At 34.5% G+C, this 5179-nt stretch overlaps 1 pseudogene; it reads left to right on the top strand.

The window, feature by feature from the left end:
• Positions 1-3016: 3016 nt before the first annotated feature.
• LOC109458217 (ADP-sugar pyrophosphatase pseudogene) lies at positions 3017-3404 on the top strand (annotated as a pseudogene).
• The last annotated feature ends 1775 nt before the right edge of the window (positions 3405-5179 follow it).

Raw genomic sequence — 5179 nt, 5'->3', positions numbered from 1 at the left:
ATCTTATTAATACAAATTAATCAAAAATGTGTTATAAATGCACAGTTTAGTGCTTAAAAAGTTTTTGATGAAACTTTTGATGAAAATTCTTTATCAAATATGATAAAGAATCTTTACCAAAATTTAATTGTACACATCATAATAAAAATAAAACACTAGTTATGAATATCAAATCCAGAAATAAGACATGTGTGATTCACATCAACACTATTTTTGGCATATTCTAAATTTTCTAGCAAGTTCAATAAAAATAGAAAGTGGAATTATTAGCATAGATATCATATAAAAAGATAAATTATTATTATAAATAGAAGATCTTTAGAAAATCAGTGGCTGGATGCAAATTAAACCTGCTCAGATCACACAAGTTTCTCTGTGTCCCCAGCTACAATATAAGCTATTCTGGGAATTCCAAGATCTTTCCAAGGGATTTTCTATAGACTTCAGCAATATGAATTAAATATACAAGATTATGGAAAGAAGGAGAAATCTTCTCTGGATGTCATAAAGCAAATTATAGGACCAGGATAATACTATGCCTAAAAGCAGGAGTAGTCATTTATTTTATAAAAGAAAAATTGAGGGTATTGTTTCACTATAGCTACTCCTACGTTTAAAACTAAATAAAAAAAAATACACATCTAAAAATATTTAGCTAAAGATGCAACTTTTGTCTCAGTGTTCTGCATTTTTCAAACCAGAATTTTTAAGATAAATCTGGATTTCACATTGTCAGTAAAGATAATTACTCCTTTAGTTGTAAATGAAATTTCATTAACTTTAAAAAATATTTCTCCCTGAAAATGTAAAAGAAAATAAAAAACAATTCTACCACATAGATTCCATTTCATTTTGGCATAGCAGAATCTACACATATAGTTTTGTTATCATACTGCTCATAGTATTCTGATATTCCCACCTTACCTATACTAAGCCACTTTTTTTTCTATCTGTTCTTCATAACGATTATATTTAATGTGTGCATAATATTTCACAGTGTTGGTATATGATGATTTAATACTCCAATGTTAGATAAGATGGTTTCTAATTTTTAAGTGTTATTTAATATATTCTACACATCTTTTTGATAATACACTTTTAATTTCTGTTGAATTATTTCTTTAGAAATAGAAAATAATCATAATTTGTTGAATTATTACGAAAATAAGTTAATTATGTCAATTAAAACAAACATTTCATGGCTCTTGCTATATAATGTCATTTTGTTATACAGAAATGTACACTTAGTAAATTCTTCTTGTAAGGAATACGTATACCAATATGACCACAATATTTCTTAAATTAGATACTTATTAAAAATTTCTACATTCGTCAGCATAAAGTATCTCAAGTTTGCATTAATTTGCATTTTTCATGAATGTTGATGAGTGTCAACAATCTTTACTTTCATATACTTTGGATTGAGAGTTATTTTTTTTTAATTTATTGTAATAGGTAGGCAAATTAAAGATCAAATTGCATTTATCTAAATACCTAATTGCATTTGTCTAAATCAGTTGCATTTTCCCAGACCAATCAATTATTAAAGCAAAAATTTAAATAGGCAAAATTAACTGCAATATTTTTAAATGCATTAATTTTTGTTCTTTGCACATTTATTTTTTATTCTCAGCTGTACAGCAAACAAATATTTCTTATTAAAGGTATGTATGTTTCTTTGGGATTAGATTCTTTAAAGAATATGGCACTTTAATGAGTATGACATATGAGCTCTTACAAGCCTGATTTTTAACAGATCAAGTTAAATTAAATAACAAAGAGACAGGAGCCGTATGGTAAGCTCCCTAGGAGAAATTAAAGTACACTGCTACACTTATTATAATGATTTCATATGCTCATTCTTATATGAAAGAAGAGGAAATGAGGAATCATTATGAGTGAAGAAAAAAGCATGGTAGAGAATATTATTAGGTTTAACTAAACCTTTCCTCTTTTACTTATCTAATTTAAGCATTTGTGAAGGGCTAATATGGGTAGAATATAGTAAAATTATATAGAATATAAAAATCCTCTTGGTCTTATACCTCTAGTGTTTCTAGCTCATCACTGCCCATATTATTTTCAAGCGAGAAATCTACTTTAAAATGCAGAAGACCTTTGTCTGGCAAGTAACTGTACTTGTCTCTATTGATAGGAATCTCCTCCCCAGCCCTTCTTCCACCTGACTATGGACTCAAAAGACTCCAAACCTCCCTCATTCTCTGAAAAGGTCATGCATCAAGTCTCTGCATTTTGCCGATTCTTCTTTTTAGGATGTCCTTTCCCATTTGTATTAGTTTCCCATTTCTGCTCTAACAAACTACCCTGTTTCCTGGAAAATAAGACCTAGCAGGCCAATCAGCTCTAATGCATCTTTTGGAGCAAAAATTAACATAAGACCCCATCTTATATTATGTTAGGTAAGACCTGGTCTTATATTATAGTAAAATAAGACCGAATCTGATATCAATCTTTGCTCCAAAAGACGCGTTAGAGCTGATGGTCTGGCTAGGTCTTGTTCTTGGGGAAACATGGTACCACAAGCTTAGTGGCTTAAAACAACACAAATTATCTTAAAATTTTAGAGAAGTCTAAAATGGGTCAGCAGGGCTGTGTAGCACCAGCATCTCCTGGGACCCTTGCCTCAGACTCGTCATTTCTTTTTTCATCCCCCTTCTCAAAGGAGTACCTTCCCATTCACACCACATTGTGGACCTGAACTTGTTGCCTGAGGACTGTGAAGACTGATTCGTTTGAAAATAGAAAACCGAGAACCAACAGATTCTTCTCAGAATACCAAACAGTCTATTATTTCAGAGAAGTTAATTTCAGGAGGAAGTGGGTGAAACTTGAAAAAAAAACAAAAAAAAACATAGATGGATTCTACTGATAAAACTAGAACTTGGAAAACATAACCAGGAAGGGACAGTCGACTGATGGTGTGGAGATTATCCCAGTGCTGCAAAGAACACTTCATGATGAATGCATCCTTCTGGCGCAACAGTTCTGACTACCAATGGGAGGCTACAGCCTAGAATTCTCTTCCAGCTGCAGAGATGATAATAAAGACCCAGAAACTCTCATTGGGAGCTTAAGGAAGAAACTGACTATAGAAATGGCATTGCTGAATGTTCTCCAGCTGTATGTATGGATCCAGTTTTGTCAAACTGTACCACACACATCATGAAAGTAACTCTTAATATCGATGACGCTGAAAATGTAAGACCTAAACTAAAGCCAGGAGGTGGGAAATTTGGGGAAGTAATTTCTTTATCAAAGAATGACCTACTGCAGAGACCTGATGATCTAGTAGCTGAGGAACATGTGACAGTGAATACCAGAGTCTATCCTGTGCTCTGATGCTGAAACCTGCAAACACAAAGCCGTTTAAGTGCCCTTCCTGAAGTGTTAGTGCCAAAAGATGGTGGCCATGTCTCTGTAAACAAGACCACCAGTCCTGCTTCACTAAGATACTCTATTCGTCTTCATTTAATGTACATTTGACATTAGCTTTCTCATCAAATAAAAGCAACACAGAATTTTTTTAAAAAAATGATGGGAATGGAAGCTGAAACAACGACAGAATATAAACATCTGCCCCTGAGAAGAAGCCGAATAAAATGAGATGATGTTTGTTCAAGAAATTATTTGTCAAATGTGATTCAGTGCTAAGCTAGAATGAGAACAGAACTGTTATGGGAAAGATGCCGGATGCTATTGGACAGGGAGGTGGGTATCCAGCCTCTGAAGTGAAAGGGAAGGTAATGGGAATGACAGACATCTTTGTCATTCTAGGATTTGTTTCCCTAAAATAAAGTTGATGAAGAACAGGAACAGGGCCCTACCACCAGCTTGGGTGGAGGAAAGGTACCCAGAAACCCATGCATAAAATAGAGAGATATTCTGCAGCTTGAGAGAATGGAAGATACCATTAGCATCTTCTAGAGGTATACAAGATTACCAGCATATGCCAAAAGTTCCCTTTTGTATGGATACTGGCGAGTCAGGGCCTGTTCTGGCTATAAGCAATGACCTCAGAAAACATGTACCTATAACAGGAAGGGACCTTTGAGAAAGAGACCCTAATTCACAGAGAGTTACTTATGAATGACATCTGGAATTGCCTCTTAGACTTAACACTTTTTCTAATGATGAGTGTATCTCACACAATGCACCAGCTTCACAGGCTGGATGGTTATTGACCATCAGACCCCATTTCTGAAGTATTAAACCTCAGTGTCAAGGCACATTTGGCCACTTCACTGTTATTATTAATTCCTAAAATTGACTATAAGGTGGGGTCAGGCCCCTCCTGTTACTTAAATTCAGTCAGGCTCCTGCAGGGAGATTGAAACTGGTCAGGGTACCCTAGAGGACAACCTGAAGATAGTTGAAAAATGAGACTCTATGATGCTTCCTCGTGTCAAAACTGCTGCTTTCCCACATGCAGTGCTGACCTGTTTGTACCTACAACTACTTACATGTGGTCATTTTCTGTTCCCCAACATAGGTAATTCCAGCGAACTTCTGATTTTTTCCAAGCAAGAGGCAGAGGTAGCCTGGGGATGATTGGGGCGGAGTAATGATTGGCCAACGGAGAAGAAATAAACTCTTTAGAATAAAGAGCTAAAAAAGGTTCTCTTAAAATGTAATTGAAGCAGATGTATTGTCACGCCAAGATCAAGTGGACTTTTGGCTCAGAAGCAAAATAAGGGATTTCTAAATTGTAGTCTCCCCTCACATACATTCAAAATAGGACTCTTACACGAAAGAAATATTTTGTGTCCTAATTCACCCATTTAACTCTGTGGCCTTTTAATAGAGATTCCTGAGTAATATAAAAACATTAATGATTTTTCTTAGGTAAGCTGATTATATAAAAATTAATACTAACTCTGAAATATACTTGAAATACCTTGCCCCCTTTGACGTAGTTTCAGCACAGCAGTTAAAAGGCTTCTGGATCAGACATATCAAGAGTAGCTTTGCATCTGAACCAAGCAATTACTACTTAATAAATAAAGCATGTTCTAAATGCAAAGTTCAAAACATTACATCATATTTTTAAGAATGTGTCTGTCCTTTGCCATGACAATTACTTTGAGTGTAGGATTTCATTAAATCTATGATTCACCACTATTTTGTATGCCAATAAGAACAAGGACATTGTGCTTTTTGA

The sequence above is a fragment of the Rhinolophus sinicus genome, chromosome 8 (genome assembly GCF_057876585.1).
Source record: "Rhinolophus sinicus isolate RSI-liver-muscle chromosome 8, RSI-T2T, whole genome shotgun sequence".
NCBI classification, from domain to species: Eukaryota; Metazoa; Chordata; class Mammalia; order Chiroptera; family Rhinolophidae; genus Rhinolophus; species Rhinolophus sinicus.
The sequence above is the reverse complement of the archived record's forward strand: the minus strand, read 5'-3'. Positions and strand labels throughout refer to the sequence as shown.